Genomic DNA, 21,286 nt, shown 5'->3' on the forward strand with positions numbered 1-21,286 from the left:
AAAATAGGCTTAACTCTCCAAAGCCTTTGGATTTTTGTCTGCCCCTAGACAAATTATCTTTTTTTTTTTTTTTTAAAGGAATCTTAGTGACAGGATGCCTGACTTCATTAAAATCAATAAGGAAGATCGGCAAAACTGGTAACAGTTTATTTACACTATCTCTTGGTTTGTGAATTAGCTGAATTACAGCAAAGCCAGCAACAAAGCAAATTTCTTTATACTCTCCAAATAATATCAAAAATAAAGGCAACAGAGGAGGAGCCAGTTGGAAGAACTAGTAATAGCCATGAATTTAAGTCATTTGGTGAGGAAATACTTCTATGAGGGAAAAATCCTAACCACAGACACATATTGAGCAATGCAGATTTCTTTTATAGTATTTCTCAATTTCAGCATTTCCTTTCTGCTTTTTTTTTTTCTTTTTCACCTCTTTCCCTTCAAGACCTAGAAATTATTTCCTTACTAAGAGATTTCTTGGACTCCCCTTTTCTGCTCTGAGAACATTGTTTTCTTCTTCACATCTGTGCATTACAGCTTCCAATAGAGCTGGATTAATTATCACATTTTGCCAACGAATGTCCCTTTCAATATCATTCTAGTCTGAACATTGAGTTTGAGACCCCGGGTTGTATAAAGCAAGTTAGATCTTCAGGTGATCTGGCCTACATACATGTCTGACTCTGTACTGAGTTTGCTAAACATCATAAGCCATTTATGTTTATTTTTCAAGAAAATATTGCTAAAAAGACACATAACTGAAGGGAGTAGAAGAACGTAAGTGAACATGAAGAGGCCCAATCTCGAGACAGACAGGCCTCAGTTCCAGGCTTAGCTCTGCCATTTATTTGTATTAGCCTCAGTCTCCTGAAAATAACATTGGCATCTACCTCTTTGGTCCAATAGGGGAGATTAATAAGGTATAATAACATTAGGACATTTAGCATACTGCCTAGCATATGGTAAGAGCACAATAAATAGTAACTACTAGCAAGAGGTAGTAACAATAATAGAAGAGAAAGCAAAAAATATAGCAGTGTATTAAAAGATCAAGATGATACACTGTATTATCTTAGTGAAAATACAGCTGAAGTTATTCCAACTTTATGTTAAATAAACCACTATCAAAATTGTGTGATCTGTCATGCCTAAGTTTTTCCTTTAACTCAGGAAAAGCTCGATGTTAGATACATTTGCCACAAGTTTATCTTTTCTGTTATGTTCAATACACTTAGTTGGCACCACAATAAATGATCAATTAGGATAATTGCCAATGGTGAGATCCTTGACCCTGTATCATTTATTTAAAGGATTTGGGGCTTCAGAGAATTGGAATTCTCAGTTTTGTCTATTTGTAGCCATTTATTGTTTTTATATCAACGCCCTTGACTACAACATTCTCAGCATAATCCTCCTGCTTCTTTTCCGTTTCTCATTTTTCAAAATGAATCAGTGAACAACTGAGTTAAGCTCTTAAAAACCCTCTAAGCATAGCAACTCTCCGCTGGGCAGGAGCAACTACAGAATAGATGTTGTATGTGTGTGTATTTATGCACATATGCATGGACACGTTTTTATTGTTTTATAATTTAGTATTTGGAGAAATACTCCTTTGAAATACAAGCTACAGAAAACAAAACCTTTTAAAATCTTCTGAATGGATGGGGTATGGGTTTTAAAAAGCTGAGAAAAACTAACAAATCAAGCCAATTTATTATCAATGTAGAAATATCCCAAATAAGATGCACTACACCCAGAGTGCATTATGATGATTTACTTTTGAGAGGTTCTACTCTTCAGAATATCATAATTCTAACTGATACATGACAGAGATTTTCAGGTTGATATAATTCTGAAGGACACACAATTTAAAGTTTAATAAATATTCAACTGGTAGAAACTGCAAACAATTTCAACAATTTTTAGGGTCGCTATGGTGGAAGAGTCAGCATCTTCTCTTTAGAGGGCAGGATTTAGAGCTCTGGGTCCCAAGGATTTCTAAGGGAGGAACAGTTGCTTCACCATGACTTGTGTATCTTAGAGGCCGAAGATCAGGAAGTGTGCACACCGGTATTTCATGACCTTGATCTCTCATTACAGGCAAGAAAAAGAAGAGGCGCTTTGGAGAAGTTATGGCTACTGCCAACTTCCTGGTTTCTTTTTAAAACAAGGAACATTTAGATATCTCCAAAAGATGCTGGGACATTACTAGAAGAACAGAGCATATGCAGCAGCGGCTTCTTTCCCACCTGCCTATTTTTACAGTCGTTGGGACAAAATGCCATAATTATTTCTCAAAGGCTAGGAGATTTCCAATTAACCATGAGGCTGACCTACAAAAATAACTATAAAAGAACTTCACAATAGTTACAAGAAGTCCCTGGTTATGTAGTTATTAAGTTCATCCTTCTTGTAGCAGGTGTCACTACTTCATTCCTTTTTACTGTTGAATAATATTCCCCTGTATGAATGCACCAAGTTTTGTTTATTCATTCATCATTTGAAGGACATTGGGCTGCCTGCACTTTTTGTCTATTATGAGCAATACTGCTAAGTACTTTCATGTGCGAGTTTTTGTATGGACATATATTTTTATTTATCTTGGGTAGAAGTGGATCGTCTGGGGCGTATGGTAACTGTATGTTTAACCTTTTGAGGGGCTGCTAGGCTGTTTTCCAAAGTAGCTGGCTAAACGCAGAGTTAAATAGAGTTATTATATGAACCATTTCACATTCCTATTAGCAGGGTATGAGGGTTCCAACTTCTCCACATCCTCCACCGTCTTTTATTGTTGTTATTATCATTATTCTAGCCAACCTAATGGATGGGTGGTAGTATCTCATTGAGGATTTGATGAGCATTTCTCTTTAATTAATTTCTTAAAGATTTTTATTTATTTGAGAGAGAATGAAAGAACACAAGCAGGGGGAGCCGCAGAGGGAGAGGGAGAAGCAGGCTCCCCACTGAGTAGGGAGCACAATACGGGGCTTGATCCCAGGACCACAGGATCATAACTTGAGCCAAAAGCAGATGCTTAATCGATTTCACCACCCGATTTATGAGCATTTTTCTGAATGATGTTGAGCATCTTTTCAGGTGCTTATTAACCACTTATTTTCCTTGGAGAAATGTCTATTCAGATTCTTTGGCCATTTTCAAAACTGAGTCATTTTTCTTTTTATTATTGAGTTATAAGAGTTCTTTTCATATTCTAGATGAGTCCTTTATCAGATATATAATATATATATATGATTTGGAGAACTTTCCTCCTAGTCTATGTCCTGTCTTTTTCACTTTCTGGATGATGTTCTTGAGGCACAAGTTTTAAACTTGAATAAAGTCATTACCTAAAAAAAATAAAATAAAATAAAATAAAAATAAAAAGTCATTACCTAACCCAAGGTCATGGAGATTTAAGGTTGTGTTTCAGGAGTTTTATACTTTAAGCTCTTACATTTAGATCTTTATGGATTTTGAGTTTTAATTTTTATATATGTGAGGTAGAGATCCAACTTCATTAATTTTCATGGTGGTATAGTACATACTTTTAATGTTTTTTCATTTATATTACTATGGTGTAACTATTTAGTGTGTGATTTTCAGACTATAGTAAGACAGGAACATGCCTTATTTACACCTAGTACACCTAGAACAGTGCTTAGCATGTAGTTGTTCAATACATACTTCTTAAATGTAACTTAGCTGAGTGGAAAATATTGACAATTTTTTTATCATCACCATAAAACTAAGTTATTTCGATTGAAATATATAAATTGTTTGATTTTTAATAATAATTATATTTCATTGGTATATGTGTATTTTAGATGGACATAAAAAGATTCCCAAGCTGGGTTAGATCTATAATCCATCTCAACAGATATATTGTTTACTTTCACAGAAACAAGAGCTATGTTATAAAATGTTTAATTCTTCTCCATAATTCTGGTATCAGTGATAAGACACATTACCTCCCCCCATATTAATTCCTTATGCAATCATTCTTAATGCAGCAGATCATATTTTCTAAAGATGGGTCCAATAATATCATCCTGTCCTCCAGATACTCTTCTAAAATTTTGCTACTTCCATCAAGAGCTGGAGTCTGTATCCCTTCCCTTTGCAACTGTCTGAATCTTTAAGACTGCTCTGAACAAAGTATGGTAGAAGTAATGACCTGTGACTTTCAAGGCTAGGACATAAAAAATGTTTTGAAATGCAGTCGAGGAGACTGTTAGTGAAATCCAAAGGGTCTCAAGTAGAGTGTTAATGGAAGCCTAAAAGGCTTTGACGAGACGGACAGCAAAACTTTAAAGGAAACAGAGAAAAATATTATTGGAAGCTGAAGGAATGGGAACCCTTGTTAGGTGATCACAGAGGGTTTGCCAACATCGTCATTCATGATAATGTGGCTAAGAGGAAATGTACCTTTAATAAAGTCAAAGATCTAGGCTAAGGAGAGTCCCAGGTAAAAATATTCAAAACGCCACCTGATTTTTTTTCCATTACCTATGTCAAAATGCAAGAGGCAAGCTAAAGAATAAACTATTAAATATAAAAGAGCCAGAACTTGCTGGATTTGAAATAAAATGGTTTCTCATATCCAGATTCTTTAAAAACAAATGTAAGACAAAATGGCTTCTGGACAAGATCAATGCCAGTATAGGTCTGTAGGATCTTTGATAATATCTCAGAAGGATTTAAGACAGTTACTCACAGAAGTTTTCAAACAGAGGAAAGGTCCTTTCAGGATCTTGATGCCTGCCTGGCCGCATCATTTCAGTTAAATCCCAGGGCTTCTATGACTCTCAATGGTGTTCTCCCACAGGAGTCTCAAAAGAGGCCTAACTATACAACTTTATCTCAAGGAGCTTTGTGAATTTGGCTTTTGTCTAATGAAATTGGTTATAAATTAATACTTAAGAAACCCACGAGGATTTTAAAAGAATTATACCACCTTCCGCTGAAAGCGATATAAAGAGGGCTTTTGATCCCCAAAGTCATAGAGGCAGGGAGCAGGCCTTTTTAATTCATCTATCTTTGTGCTACATCAGATTATTCATTATCTTGCTTGGGTGATTTTCTTTTATGTGTCTTAAATTTTCATATTTCGAAGGACATTTTCTAATCTCTAGTATTACTAGAATCTGAAGAACAAGATATTGCCCCTATTCCATTAATTTAGTCAGTTTTATTTATTTTTTTTTAAACATTTTTTTTTATTTATTTTTTTATTTATTTATGATAGGCACACAGTGAGAGAGAGAGAGGGAGAGACACAGGCAGAGGGAGAAGCAGGCTCCATGCACCGGGAGCCCGATGTGGGATTCGATCCCGGGTCTCCAGGATCGCGCCCTGGGCCAAAGGCAGGCGCCAAACCGCTGCGCCACCCAGGGATCCCCTAATTTAGTCAGTTTTAGAGGCCTCATATAAACTGTCGCACAGAGGTTAAGATTGAAAAACACTAGAGTTTATTTTTTCCTCTCATAAGGTAGCTTCCTCCCACCCACTACCTACCGTCTACATTCCTTCAAAAGTTTGCACTTCCCTTCTATTTTCTGGATTTACTCTGTCTTAAAGTATATTGGCCAGAACTATATTTAATGTTTCAGAGCAGACGATATGCTGCTTTTGTCAAAGGTCAGGACAAGGTTGTTTTTCTTTTCTTACCACAATACCCTTCTTGGTGATCATGGAGATGATATTTGTCTTATTAAATCTGGTGTGATTGAAAATGTTCTTTAAAATCTTTAGCCATATATCACAGAACAAGATTGTTTGCATTGTTAACTGCCTCTAGTAGAAGCAGTTCATGGATTATGGGAAATAAAGTAGGACACAAATATATCAAATGTGGTAAGTAGAAACAGTAAATATCGGCAGAATCCTGTTTAGATAGTAAGAAAAGATTATTCCACGTGTTTCCTTTTATTCACTTCAATTATGTTAAGTTTAAGGAGGTGAATTCAAGTTTAAATGGATCTGAAATCCTTCCTTTTGCATTGGGCAGTTTGGCACAGGAAGCCCAGTGTCGCAGCAGGTACATATTTGGAATCGTCTCAGACCCTCTGCGAAGTTATGTCCTTCCCTGTGCAGCACGCATTTGCAATGTCAACAACATCCAAGTACCAGTCGAGCTGCATTCCTTGTAAAGCAATCTAATTATGGCAAACTCGAAGACCTTGGCCCTGGTGATAATTTCCAGAATGAAAAGTTCACAAAATGAAATGGAAAAGCATCAGCAGCTCATCCTTTTCTCTGTCATCTTTGTTTATGAAAACCTAAAAATGTGAATGAACTTCCCTCATTTGTGTTTCCCCAGCCTCACAGAGACATACACAGAATTTGGCCCAGTGAGTTGGCACGTCTATGCAAGTTCTATACAAATGGCTTTCTACCATTTGAACAACCAGTCACTTCTTCTGGATCCAAAGTCATTTACTTACAAAGAAACAAACCCGATTTGATCACATTATTAATTCAAAACCTAATGCTGAGTAACAGTTTTAGTTGTCGTTTGATTAGTCCAAGTTTTTTACAGTTTAACAGAGTCATTGTCTTCAGGTCTTTATTCCTGATTTACTCTGACAGGAGAATGCTTTCATATTTATGCATATTTCCTTAGTATTCTTCTCATTCCAATTAGAAGACAGTAGCCAAGAGACACAATCCCTTGCTTCAAGAAGGAGAGCTGGCTGTCATGAGTCTGTACTTAGGGGACTCCACATTGGCTCTCGTCTTCTGACTGCTTTGGAGAAAACCCACGACCAACACAAGACAGCAACCACCACCCTTCCAGAGCAGGGTCCCTGGAGAAGTGGGTAAGGTGCAGGCTAGGGATTCTCAGACCAGACACCACTGTTCTTCAACTCTGATCACCTAAATAGAACACAGGCTTTTATAGGACTTCCCATAGAAAGGAGCCCACATATCCTTTGTTTAAGATGATCTTCAGAAACTTTATGAACTTCAAAGTTCATATAAAGGTAAACAATCTAATAGAACTTTCTATCACTAGGTCAGAAGGAAGTTAGGAACTACAAAGAATAATATCCAAAAGAATATGATGTGTGTTGGGGGGTGTCTTAAATCTGTAATTTTTCCATATTGTTGTTGTGGTTTATAACCATCTGTTTTCCTAAAATGAGTACCAGAGACACATATGAATTGCAAAAGATCTCTGTACTTGTTTTGGGATCAGCTAATAAGATTGTACCCAGTGTAGAGATGTTCTTGGGAGATAAGCCTAAGAGACAGTGTGGATAAAAGCTCTGAAAATAGAAATTCTCAAATAATGAGTTTTTAATTCATTCAGTGTGACTTAAATGTGCAGAAATGCATATTTTTCTTCTCTATAGCTGAGCTTGCTCAGGGGCACCTGCTGGCTCTGTCGGTTAAGCATCTGACTCTGGATTTTGGCTCTGGCCATGATCCCAGGATCCCCTTGTCAGGCTACTCGCTCAGCAGGGAGCCTGCTCAAGATTCTCTTTCTCCCTCTGTCCTTGCCCCCCATCCTGTGCTCACTCTCTCTCTCTCTAGAATAAATAAATCTTAAAAAAAAAAAAAACAACTGAGCTTCCACACCATCTCTTTGCATTTGATACTCATCAAAATATGATTTTCAAAAAAATTAAAAATACGGCTCTTCTACAAATATAAAGTTAGCAAGTGTCAAAGATTGATTTAGATTATTACTGAGGGAATTAGAGAGACAATAAAGCTGATTGAAAAGTGTACTAGACAGGTAGAAATATTATAATTGAGAAAAAGAATGCAGAATAAAATTGTTAAACTGAATTTTAAAACCTATGTTTTATTTCTATCATATATAAACCATTTACATACCTATATGCAAATTCATTTTCAGTGCTAATGTACAAAAATAATTTGAATGCTATCAGTTTTTCTGTAAGTTAATATTTACTTTTTTACAGTTGTAAGCTACCCTAATTAATGGAAATGGTAAGTAAAACCAAATCAACATACCCTTAAGGAATCAATCTTTTTCCTTTTCCCCCTTTGGAATTTTTCTTTTACTATGCTGATACAATTAGTTATACTTTCTATTCAAAAGAAAAATGCAGAGTAATTTCTCTTAAGTTGTGATTCTAGTAAGGGAGTGAAATTATGATATAAATATGTTGGTACTTATTTTTTATAAAATTAAAAACCAGTACCCATGTTATTTTTTTTAATTTTGAAAGTGTGTTCAGGAGTCAAAAGAGTTAATGAAACTAAATACTTATACATTTAAATATAAAATTCATGAAAAATTACAAATCATAAATTTAAATGCAAAAGAGTATATAGCAATTATAGTGTAATAACGTTGGTGACAGATGGTTGTACACTTGTGGTGGGCATAGCATAAACTTCTGTAATCACGATGTTGCATGTTGCACACTTGAAAGTAATGTAGCATTGTGTGTCAATTATTCTCCAATTATAAATAAATAAAAAATGTTTTAAAATAAAAATAAATGCATAAAAGTGTGTCAAAAATTTTCTCACTCTATTATAAATGGACAGATAAAATGTGAAAAGAATAAAAATATTGTCAATGATTCATAAAATGCTAAAAGAATAATCAATCATTAGAAATAATATTATTCTCTTCTTAATTACAATTAAAGAAAGAGATGCTCTTGAACACTGGTGTAGTTGGATGACAAAATTGTTTTAGTGTAAATTTTTACAGAAATTGAAAAAATGTTTTGACTTTTACAGTAATATGAACCATAACTTCAAATTGAGGATTGTGGTGGTTTAATAGGATGCTTTTTAAGTGAAGGCATCATTGTTTAATGCAAAATTTTAAAGGAATATCATGATTCTCTGGGAATATCTCAACATATAAATGATACCAATTCCCTTCCCTACTCCACAACATTGGCTGCTTTTACGATTTTCTCTTTAATACTACTTTTCAGCAATTTGATTATGGCTTGCCTCAGTGTGGTTTGAGTTTCTTGGATGAGATTCTTGGATCTGTGGGTTTATATTTTCATCAAATTTGGAAATTTCTTTTTTTTTAAGATTTTATTTATTTATTCATGAGAGACACAGAGAGAGAGGCAGAGACACAGGGAGAAGGAGAAGCAGGCTCCATGCAGGGAGCCCTATGTGGGACTCAATCCTGGGACTCCAGGATCACACCCTGGTTTAGGCAGGTGCTAAACCTCTGAGCCACCCAGGGATCCTCCCCAAACTTGGAAATTTCTTAGTCATTTTTTTTCAACATTATTTTCTTTCCTTCTACCCCTCCTTTCTTTCTGGACTGCAACTATGTGAACGTTAAACTTTTGATATTCTTCCTCAGGTCACTGGGGTTCTGTTCTCCCCATCACCACCATACTCACCAGCCCACTCTCACTCCACTCCAACACCTTTCCCCATCCTGGCCTCCCTCTATGCTTCATTTTGGATATTTCAATTGCTCTGGCTTCAAGTTCACAGCTTTTTTTTATGTAGTATCTAATCTGTTGTTAATATCATTCAATGAACTTTTCAATTACGATATTATATTTTCATCTCTAGAAGTTCGATTTGGTTCTTTTTAAATTTTCCATTTCTTTCTGCATTGTGTTTTGGGTTTTTTTTTTTTTTGAATCTTTGAACATATTTATAATAGCTGTTTTAAAGTCTTTGCTAATTCCATTATGCCTGTCATTTTGGGGGCTCTCTTGATTATGGGGCATATTTACCTGCTTGTTCACATGACCAGAAACATTTTTATTAGGTGCTGGCCATTGTGATTTTATGACACGGAGTGCTGGATTTTGTGGTACTCCTTTAAAGAGTATTGGATATACTCTGGTAGGGGGAGCTACTTGCAGATCAGCTTGATTCCTTCAAAGCTTGCCTTTCAGTTTTTCATAGAAGCCTATAGTAGCCTATAAAACCACGACTACACCTGAACCTTCTGGTTTCTCTAATGAAATGCCATGTGTTTGATAACATTTCTCCACTCAGACTGATGTAAACCCAAATTATTTCCCGGTTTACTTAAGTTCTATGGTTGGTTTGGTTTACAGCTCCCTAGTAATATCTCCCAGCAGTTGTTTTCTGACTGGCCATATTGAATTTCACCTCACCCACCAAAGACCTTTATGCAGATTTCTGGAGCTCATTCTTTGCATAGCTCCCTCTTCTCTGGTAATCCTTCCAGCAAATTCTAGCTTCCTCAGCCTTCCTCATCTGAAAGCTCTGTCTTCCAAACTCACTGTAACTGCCAGCTTCTGTTTGGGTTTATCCTCCTTGTACTGCAGCATAGAAACTGCTGGAGCAATCATAGGGTTCATCTTGGTTAGTTCCCTTCTCTCAGAAAGCACAGTTATCCAATGTATAAAAACAGTTGTTTCATCCATTTTGTCCAGTTTTCTAGTTGTTTGTAGTAAGAGGGTAACCTCTGTGAGCAGTTGTGCTTTGGTAAAAGGATGCATAAATTTAAAAAAATTCAGAATATTGACACTACATCAACAAAAATAAGTGTTTTCCCACTTAAATATAGCATGGTATATTGGAATAGTAGAATGCCAACAAGTGGCAGCAGCCGCTGTGTCTGGAGGAAATAGACCAACTTCCATTGTTGACTAGACCCGATTTCAGCTTTGTTAGTATTTTACATTCAGTGAGATTTTCTTATTCCCATTCGATGTCTGGTTTAGGGGACTCCTTACAGCCTTCTGCTAAGGGTTACAGCAACTCCATCTTGAGCATGTGGAAATGTCTGCAGATGGAGATGAAAGCGCTGCATAGGGTGCTATCCTAGGTCTTCTCAGTCTAAATATTCCTGATTGACCTACTTTATGACGCCCATGGCAATCTGGCTAGAACACTCTTTGAGGCTGTTTCCAATTAGAATTCCAGGCCCCAAACAAATGAAAGTTGCTTTTGCCCACAGAAATGAGCTATTGGAGAGTTTTCTGCCAGCTAGTTTATTATCTACCCCACCTTCCTCTTCACCTGGGGAGAAGGCAGGGCAGGGGACTCTGGAAACTCATCTATGATTCACTTACAAGCTTTACTCATCCTGAGGATCCTTTCCACATGCTTTGGACTGAATTGTGTCCCCCTAAATTTATATGTTGAAGTCCTAACCCACAGACTGGCAGCATTTGGAGTAAGGAAATAATTAAGATTAAAGGAGGCCCTAAGAGCAGAGCCCTGATCCAATATGATTAGTGTCTTTGTAAGAGGAGACACCAAATGCATGCTCTTTCTCTCTCTGCCAGTTGGTCACAGTTAAAGGTGACAGTCTACAAGCCAGGAAGAGGATCTTCACAAGGAACTCAATAGCCTGGCACCTTGATCTTGGACTTTCCAGTCTCAGAACTGTGAGAAATAAATTCCTATTGTTTAGCCACCCAGTCTGTGATATTTTGTTCCAGCAGCCCCCCAAAAGTCCAAGATACCACACCTAAGGGAGTTTTTTTTTGTTTGTTTGTTTCCTTTCTTTGGGATAGAAAACTGCCTTCCTGAGGCGTCCTTATTTTTCATATTTAAAGGTTTTTTAGTAGAAACTCTATTCCCAGGCTTCCAGAATTTATTTCTTGACATTTAACAGAAAGATTATAGAGTTAAAAACAAAAAACGTACAAAAAACAAAACTTTCTCCGTCTCAATCTCTTGCCTGCCTCTTGAGATCGAAAACCAAATTCAAGACTGTCTTTACTGAAACTGATTTTAGGAATCTAATTCTAGAAGCCAAAAGCCAAACGCTGAGTACTGATTCTTTTTCCTTTTCACTGACAACAATCTTAATCCTCTCGGAGGTAATGAATAGCACCAGTTGAATAGGGGTAAGACTAAACAACAATAACAAATACAAGGAAGTGCCAGAAAGAAAAGAATAGTAATGTATTTCAAAATATTATTTCATTGCACAAATACAAGGTTTCTTACCCATGCATAAAAAAATAATTGAGAAGTAGGTAACTACAATGGTTAATAGAAAAAGCAGTACTCTCTTCTAAGCTACTTCTCTTACCTCTCTCGATCCCTTGGTATTGCTAGAACTCCTAAGACAAAGTTCTCTGTCAGGGTTTCTTCTATAGTTTTGATGGGTAGTACATGCATGGGCCCCACTCTGGTCTCAGGACTGCTGTCTATCTGACATGTCGTCCATGTCGTCCCTTGGGGTGTGACATAGGGTTTGCTGAGGTCTCCCTGTCTCCTCTTGGCCCTGGGTTCTGCTGTGCTCCTTCAGATGAGCCTACTAATGGTGATAGAAAGCGTACTTCCCTAGCAAGATCATTATTGTATGTAATTTCCATGTAGAGTAGACTTTTTATTTTTCAGTTCCTATTTGTATTACAGGTATTACATATTTCCTTTTTATTTATTTATTTATTTATTTATTTATTTATTTATTTATTTATTTATTTATTTTTATTTCTTGATACTCTCTTTAATTTCTTGAGAGATTTAGATCTAACTCTTCATTGGCGAGTTAGAGGACAACCCACAGGGGATCCTGTGAGGTTATCTGGAAATATCCCCTTTTACTACAAAATGAGCCAGTTTCTTATGATTCAATTCAAGCATCTTCCTACTCCTCTCCCCGAGTTCTGTACGTATCTGCTATATTCATTGAGAGGTTTTAAGATTGCTTTTATCCTCTTTTTGGAGATGATTCTTGATTTCTTTTTTCCTAGACTATTTACTATGTCCCCTAGGGAACATCAGAATTTTCTGCAAATATACTTACTGATAGTTTGTCCTGACATGTTAGAATTTTGGGTGAATACACAAATTAGGTCTCTCTGGAATCCAATCCAAGCAGGTTAAAATGATAGGATTTTTGGCTCATATCACTGGAAGCTGACATTTAAGTTAGCTTCAGGGTTGGTTTGTCAGCTGCTCAATCATATATTCAAGATTCAGTTTCCTTTTATCTTCCCTCTGTCTCATCCAGGTTCATCTTCTTCCTAAGCCTGGTTCTACTTCGTCATAAGATGGTTATGTCAGCTTCCATGGGAATGTGCTTCTCCAGGCACATCTATGAAGATAAAGGGGATCATTTTCAAGAGTGTTCTCAGAAGGGGGAGGATGCTTTTCTTCTAGAAACCATCAGAAAGGCTGTCCTTTGATTTGGTCAGCCTAGACCCAATCATTCTGGAACAAATAACCGTGACGCAGGAGAGGGACTGTATTCGTTATTTTGGGCTTTAGTCCCTCATCCTACTGCTAGTGTGAGATGTCCAGGGGAGGCAAAGATATCTGAATGAAAGTTTGGATAGTGACTAAGGAAATGGGACAGCAATGTTGGAAAACTAACCACAATGCCCAGTATATCTAACCCCTCAGAAGAGAATAAATGTCTTGAAAGGGAAGAAAAACATGCCAACTATTCACTTATGCTAGACCTTGTGCCAGGCAATCCATGTATTTTTGCTATGGCCAGGGAGTGTCTTCCTAGCCTATTATCTCCTTTCTTTAAGAATTTCCCTACTTTGGGGAGAGGCTCTGATAGCCTGTTTGTTGGACAAAGGTGACTGGATCAGGGATAGAGACCTGGTCCAGACTAGGCCAATGTTCTTTCTTCTCTAGGAATTTTGAAGTGGTTTTTAGACGAGGTAGTCTCTGCTGGTCTATAGGAACAGACTGGAAGCTCTGGGTGAGCTGTGTTCTGTGAGTGCACAGAGAAACAAAGACGGTGTAGAGAGATAATGAGCAGGGAGAAGCAGAAGTAAGATTTGACTCTAAAGAGAAAGAAGAACTTGCTTGGCTCCTGCTGACTTTCACATGCATGGTTCGGTTACTGCTTAGGGCTACTATCTATATAGCAGGCTGTTAACCTGGACCTCAAAGACAAAGAATAATGTAGTGGAGCCCAAGGATTGATTCTCTCTCCCCACCTAATGCCCCAGATACCAACGTAAGCACTGGACAGCCCCCCCAACCCCCTGCATAATATATTAAGGGATAACGAGATGCTGCCCCTGCCAGCTTGATCGTGCATTGCCACTGATATAATAGAAAAAAGTTGGAGATCAGAGAGATGTCTTTGTGTGGACTTTGTGTAGTACTATTCTCTGCTCCTTCCTCATGAGAATAGGATGCCAAACCAATGAGTGAAGATCTGAGGAGATTTTATATCTGTATCCCAGAGACTGAGGGAGATAGTGGTGTTTGACCTACGACTGAGAAGTCTAAAGTCAAGGGGTGTACAGCAAATCCACTGAGGTAGTATGCACTTCCACTCAATGTGGCTTGTGGGGACAAAATGAACCCCCTTCCTAAAGTGAACTGACCCGGGTCATCTTAAAAGAGAATCCCTTCCAAAAGGATAGCCTCAGTGAGCTATGACAGACAAAGAGATGGGGAGTTGCTGAATGCTCAGAACAGAGTTACCCAGAAGAGGGCCAAGGGCAAAGGAATTTCCTTGGTCATCCTGAGTGAGAATCTCCAAGAACAAAACTGCCTATCGGAGGCAAGTCGGAGGCAAGGTCAGCAATGTTTCTTCAGTGCAGAGGGCACTGAGGTCGAGGTCAGATCGCATCACACCAGCCATGTGACCTGCTGCCCTTCCTCTAGTCCCTCTCCTCCCAGGCTGATGTTGGAAAGGCCAGAACAGTGGCCTGCACAGTGAGAGACGAGGCAGAGGAGGAACTGCTGGAAAAGTCAACCTCCCTGCCTCCCCTCCTTGCTCTGAGGAGTGAAAAAAAGCCTAATGCTTAGAGGAGTCATTATTTTTTTTTTAAGATTTTATTTATTTATTCATGAAAGACAGAGAGAGAGAGAGAGAGGCAGAGACACAGGCAGAGGGAGAAGCAGGATCCATGAGGGGAGCCTGACGCTGGACTCAATCCCGGGTCCCCAGGATCAGGCCCTGGGCTGAAGGCACCCCTAAACCGCTGAGCCACCTGGGCTACCCAGAGGAGTCATTATTAGACTAGACTGGAACTTTCAATGCCAGAACATTAGCTAAGAGGGAGGATAAAAGCTATGGACATACTAAAGTTTTATTTTTAACAGTGAGAAATAATACATTTATTTTCTTTTTATATTTTATCACTAACTGAGGAGTCACATCACCACTTTAATGACTCTGCCAAGTAGATATTATTATCCCAGTAGGAATTCTCTTCACTCTGTAATTGAGGAAACAGATTCGAAGAGCCTCATGGAAGGGGAGTGACTCATGAAATGGGCTGTAAAGGATGAACAGGTTTTCAGGAAGCAAAGAGGAGAGAAAGGGAATTCTAGGAGAGGAAAACATGGAGAAGTGGGGGCTGGGGAGTGAGAGTGTAATCGAGAACTGTGGCAGTCTAACTTGGGTGCAAGAGGAGGTCTACACAGGCTGAGGGCCCAGTAAGTCCACAAACATGTTAGAGCAGTAAGTAGAAGTTCTTAAACAGCACTTTTCCCCTCATTTCTCCTCTATAGCTGCCTCTTATTCATTCTCTAAAGAAAAATGAAGATATTTTCCCCATTTGAGCATGTGAGAATGTGCAATTTGGAAAGCAGGGATTATAGGCTAGAATCCCACAAGGTAGAGGGGGAAACTGCAAGAGATTTTGGGATAAGTCGACCTAGTTTTGCATCCAGTACTGTTGTAAAAATGTAATATTTCTGAAATAAATATATTTATAAATAAACTCAGTTTCCTTGTCTGTAGAGCAGGGAAATCTCGATAGGTCTACTGGGAGGGATACACACGTTGAAAATGAGGCCGATACATAAAATAACTGTGTGATCTTAAGTAAATCACAAATGTCTTCAGTCAAGGTCCCTCAGCCCATTTCATTGTATTGTCAACGTCACTTCATGTCAATGTTTGAAATACCTAACAGTCAAGATGGCTTTTTTTTCCAGACAAAACAAGGTAATGTTTTCTTATAAATGCTCAATAAATGTCAAGCCTAACTTTTTATGTGTACAAAATTAAACCTTTTGTTTTAGTTATCTAAGAAAGGTCCTTTTGGTGAGGGTAAAAAGGACATTTAAACTGAAAGTTATGTGTATGGGGCCTGAAAACTTTTAATGGCTCTATTTAAAATGAACAGAAAGGTACTTAAGGAAGGTAGCAGTTGTAGGCTTTCTTTTCTTAGGAAATCAATACTCATAAAACTCAAGGTTGGAATTGAGAATTAAAAACCACAGTGAGTTTATTTTAAAACATGGAGTCTGTCATCTTTATTTTCCCTTTGGATAACATAGTGTTTATACCCTGAGGTCTATTTATGTTGCTGCAACTCTTTCGCTGACTTTGAAGTGAACTTCATATGGTGCTAGAATCACAACCTTAGGGCTTCGAGGTCACCAAGCCCAACCCCCTCATTTGAAAAGAGTAAATAGAGGTCAGGGAGGAAAGTGAACTGTGGGACACCTTCTATTTCCTTCGAGTTCGAACGTAGAGCCTCCTGTTGTCCCGAACCATTAGACCCAACTCCGAGATCAGAGCATGAGTTGTCCTTTCCTTTCTCATTCTCTACCAGGGGGCTTGATCTTCCACTAAACCAAAGCCATGCCTGGCACATGGCAGGCACTCTATCTAGAGTTCTTTTTTTTTTTTTTTCTAAAGGAATTGTGTTCAACTCTGTACAGAGTATTTTGTCCTCACCAGAATCTAATTAGAAACTGTCCTCCATTCTTGGTGTGGCTTAGGAGCATCACCAAGCACCGATCAAAGAAAACAAATCCCTGCCGCTCTTCGCCCAAATACATTCTCAAATGGAGTTGCCTGTATGAGAAACATTTCCATCGCCAATCTACACCTATAGTTTAAACAGTCTACTCTTGGGATTTCTCATCTGTAGATTCATTTAAAACCACCATTCCCTCAGTCGGGGGCACCTTACTGCATCCAGCACCTTTCATCCATCTGGCAAGCACACAGATCTGTTATCCAAGTTCATGATCATGGCAGAGGACTACCGAGTCCTTTGGGGTGTCCCTTCAGGGTCCCAGAAAACAAATTTCACTTATGCTTATATTTTAAATCTGGCTGAACCAAACAAAGTTTTAGTATTTACTAAAAAATCTGTTTATTTATTTTTGGGTGATTCAGATGCAGAGACTGATTTTATTTGTATAGTTATTGAGGTTATGTGGGTTGGAGAATGAGTCATAGAAAAATGCAAGAGTAAAACACTGAGTAGAACAAACCAACTTAGAGTGCTTGTAATTTTGGAGGTTTTTGTCTGAGGAGGAGATTAGCTAAACGTGATACAGTAAGAGGCTGCTTGTATGTACCGTGTAGGAGAGGCCAGCTGTTCCCCTCTTTCCTGGGGAGAGTACAACAGTAATTAGACTTAAAGGGAAGCAACAGCCATTTTGATTAGAATCAGGTAATTTTCTGGAGTTCCTACAATGAGAGAAAGGTAACTCCATAGAGTCCCTTTCACCCTTTTTCAAATTCCTCCAACGCCAGCTCTGCTGTTCACTCCACCTGATTCACAAATCATCTAGAGACTTGGGTCCCAAGCTGAGCCTAGGTGCTCAGAGGCTCCTCACAAGGAACTCACAGGAGCCCTGAGGGAGTTTAAATCGTTGCCGGGGGGGGGGGGGGGGCGGGGGGCACAGTGCCATCTGTCAGGACATCGCACCAACTATTATTATTAAGGTGTTCTAATGTAACTGCTTAATAAATGGAACTGTTAGGTATTCCTTTTAAAAATTTTTAATTCCCCATAAAGTTCAGGGTCCACTTCTGGATTCTCTATTCTGTTCCACTGATCTATGTGTCTGTTTTTGTGCCAGTACCACACTGTCTTGATGACCACAGCTTTGTAGTACAACCTGAAATCTGGCATTGTGATGCCCCCAGATATGGTTTTCTTTTTTAAAATTCCCCTGGCTATTCGGGGTCTTTTCTGATTCCACACAAATCTTAAAATAATTTGTTCTAACTCTCTGAAGAAAGTCCATGGTATTTTGATAGGGATTGCATTAAACGTGTATATTGCCCTGGGTAACATTGACATTTTCACAATATTAATTCTGCCAATCCATGAGCATGGAATATTTTTCCATCTCTTTGTGTCTTCCTCAATTTCTTTCAGAAGTGTTCTATAGTTTTGAGGGTATAGATCCTTTACATCTTTGGTTAGGTTTATTCCTAGGTATCTTATGCTTTTGGGTGCAATTGTAAATGGGATTGACTCCTTAATTTCTCTTTCTTCAGTCTCATTGTTAGTGTATAGAAATGCCACTGACTTCTGGGCATTGATTCGATAAAAGAGGAAAGACTATCCATTGGAAGAAAGACAGTCTCTTCAATAAATGGTGCTGGGAAAATTGGACATCCACATGCAGAAGAATGAAACTAGACCACCCTCTTTCACCATACACAAAGATAAACTCAAAATGGATGAAAGATCTAAATGTGAGACAAGATTCCATCAAAATCCTAGAGAAGAACACAGGCAACACCCTTTTTGAACTCAGCCATAGTAACTTCTTGCAAGATACATCCACGAAGGCAAAAGAAACAAAAGCAAAAATGAACTATTGGGACTTCATCAAGATAAGAAGCTTTTGCACAGCAAAGGATACAGTCAACAAAACTCAAAGACAACCTACAGAATGGGAGAAGATATTTGCAAATGACATATCAGATAAAGGGCTAGTTTCCAAGATCTATAAAGAACTTATTAAACTCAACAGCAAAGAAACAAACAATCCAATCATGAAATGGGCAAAAGACATGAACAGAAATCTCACAGAGGAAGACATAGACATGGCCAACATGCACATGAGAAAATGCTCTGCATCACTTGCCATCAGGGAAATACAAATCAAAACCACAATGAGATCCCACCTCACACCAGTGAGAATGGGGAAAATTAACAAGGCAGGAAACAACAAATGTTGGAGAGGATGTGGAGAAAAGGGAACCCTCCTGCACTGTTGGTGGGAATGTGAACTGGTGCAGCCACTCTGGAAAACTGTGTGGAGGTTCCTCAAACAGTTAAAAATAGACCTGCCCTACGACCCAGCAATTGCACTGTTGGGGATTTACCCCAAAGATACAGATGCAATGAAACGCCGGGACACCTGCACCCCGATGTTTCTAGCAGCAATGGCCACGATAGCCAAACTGTGGAAGGAGCCTCGGTGTCCAACGAAAGATGAATGGATAAAGAAGACGTGGTTTATGTATACAATGGAATATTACTCAGCTATTAGAAATGACAAATACCCACCATTTGCTTCAACGTGGATGGAACTGGAGGGTATTATGCTGAGTGAAGTAAGCCAGTCGGAGAAGGACAAACATTATATGTTCTCATTCATTTGGGGAATATAAATAATAGTGAAAGGGAATATAAGGGAAGGGGGAAGAAATGTGTGGGAAATATCAGAAAGGGAGACAGAACGTAAAGACTGCTAACTCTGGGAAACGAACTAGGGGTGGTAGAAGGGGAGGAGGGCGGGGGGTGGGAGTGAATGGGTGACGGGCACTGGGGGTTATTCTGTATGTTAGTAAATTGAACACCAATAAAAAAAAAAAAAAATAAATAAATAAATAATTTTAATTCCAATATAGTTAATAACATATAGTGTTTGTCATTTATTTCAGGTTCACAATATAATGATTCAACTGTTCTCTACATTACTCAGGGTTTGTCAAGATACGCTCTTAATCTCCATCACCTATTTCACTTCTCCTCCAACCCACCTCCCCTCTGGTAACCATCAATTCTCTATAGTTAAGAGTCTATTTTTTGGCTTGTCTCTTTATTTTTTCTTTGTTTCTTAAACACATATGAATAGAACACATAGTATCTATCTTTCTCTGACTTATTTTGGGTAGCATTATACTCTCTAGATCCATCCATGTTGTTGCAAATGCCAAGACTTTATTCTTTTTTGTGGCCGAAAAATATTCTATTCTATCACATCTTCTTTATCCATTCATCTATTGATGGACACTTGGGTTACTTCCATAATTTGGGTATAAAACATGCTGCAATAAACAAAGAGATGCATATCTCCTTTTGAATTAGTGTTTTCATATTCTTTGGCTAAGTATCTAGTAGTGTAATTATTGGATCATATGGTAGTTCTATTTTTAATTTTTTGAGGACCCTCCATACTGTTTTCCATAGTGGCTGCACCAATTTGCATTCCCAATTGTGTACGAGGGTTCCTTTTTCTCCACATCCTTGTCAGCACTTGTGTCTTGTGTTTTTGATTTTAGCCATTCTGACAGGTGTGAGGTGATATCTCATTGTGGCTTTGATTTGCATTTCCCTGATGATGAGTAATGTTGAGTATCTTTCCATGTGTCTGTTGGTCATTTATACGTCTTCTTTGGAGAAATGTCTGTTCATGTTTTCTGCCTATTTCTGAATTGGATTATTTTTGTTTTTTTGGTGTTGAGTGGTATACTATTAGGAATTTCTTTTGCCTTAGAAGCAGGTGAAAAATTTACTGATACTTCAGGGAACCATGAACCAAAAAGTTTGGGAACCTCTAAAAAAGGGTTAAGAAACATCTGAAAGATCAGAATTGACAAAGGAGTTAGAAAAAAAAAAATCCTAAACATTCCATCTTTCTATTTGTTGCCTATTGCCTATAGACTTTCTCATTCTTTTCTCAGCTATGTAACCAAAGGCAGACATCCATGGTCAGGAGGCAGGCTCCAACTCCTCTGCCTGTTACCAGTTTATTGCTACTTTACTGGTTAAGAATACTTCCTATGCATATCTTTTTTTTAAAAAAGAGTTTATTTATTTATTCATGAGAGACACAGAGAGAGGGTGAGGCAGAGACACAGGCAGAGGGAGAAGCAGACTTCCTGCAAGGAGCCTGATATGGAACTTGATCCTGGATCCCAGTGTCATGCCATGAGGCAGATGCTCAACCGATGAACCACCCAGGTGTCCCTCTATGCGTATCTGTATCTATTTCTATAGGTATATGATATCTATCTGTGAATATGTATATAGAGGAAGTTTTTTAGAAGTTTTTTCTTAGAGATGTTTCCTTAAAAATTACTTCTAAAAAGTTAAAGACACAGGTTTCATTTTACAGAATGTGCTGGCATGGAAGCTCTGGCATTCTCATATTCTAGTAGAGGCCATCATGGAGAGAGGTGTTGATATGGAATCAATCTCATTCTAGGTGACCTTGGTCAACTTTATAAGCTCTTTGATGACTTATTATCCATTTATAAAACAAATAAAATAATGCAGATGCTGTTGAGGTTTTGTGTTTATAAAATATTCTAAGATGCTCAGATGAAAGGTGTGACTCACAGGAAATGCCAAGTATGAAATAAACCATCCCACAGATTCACAGCTGATCCCTTTCAGTGTGATGGAAACTTGATATTTAAAAA

At 38.1% G+C, this 21,286-nt stretch overlaps 1 long non-coding RNA gene across 17 annotated transcripts in view; it reads right to left on the reverse strand.

Annotated features, from left to right (window-relative positions):
• Positions 1-21,286, reverse strand: part of LOC102155256 — a 130,415-nt gene that overhangs the window by 37,409 nt on the left and 71,720 nt on the right. For 2 of the 17 annotated variants that reach the window (XR_005384834.1, XR_005384832.1), the window contains one exon: positions 12,704-12,994. The exons of 14 other annotated variants lie outside the window; for them this stretch is intronic. This is a non-coding gene — a long non-coding RNA (uncharacterized LOC102155256). Of the gene's footprint in view, positions 1-3,147; positions 3,345-12,703; positions 12,995-21,286 lie in introns of those variants that run through there. One more of the 17 variants, XR_005384837.1, reaches the window with a different exon arrangement.

Source organism: Canis lupus, chromosome 36 (assembly GCF_011100685.1).
Source record: "Canis lupus familiaris isolate Mischka breed German Shepherd chromosome 36, alternate assembly UU_Cfam_GSD_1.0, whole genome shotgun sequence".
In the NCBI taxonomy this organism is placed as follows: Eukaryota; Metazoa; Chordata; class Mammalia; order Carnivora; family Canidae; genus Canis; species Canis lupus.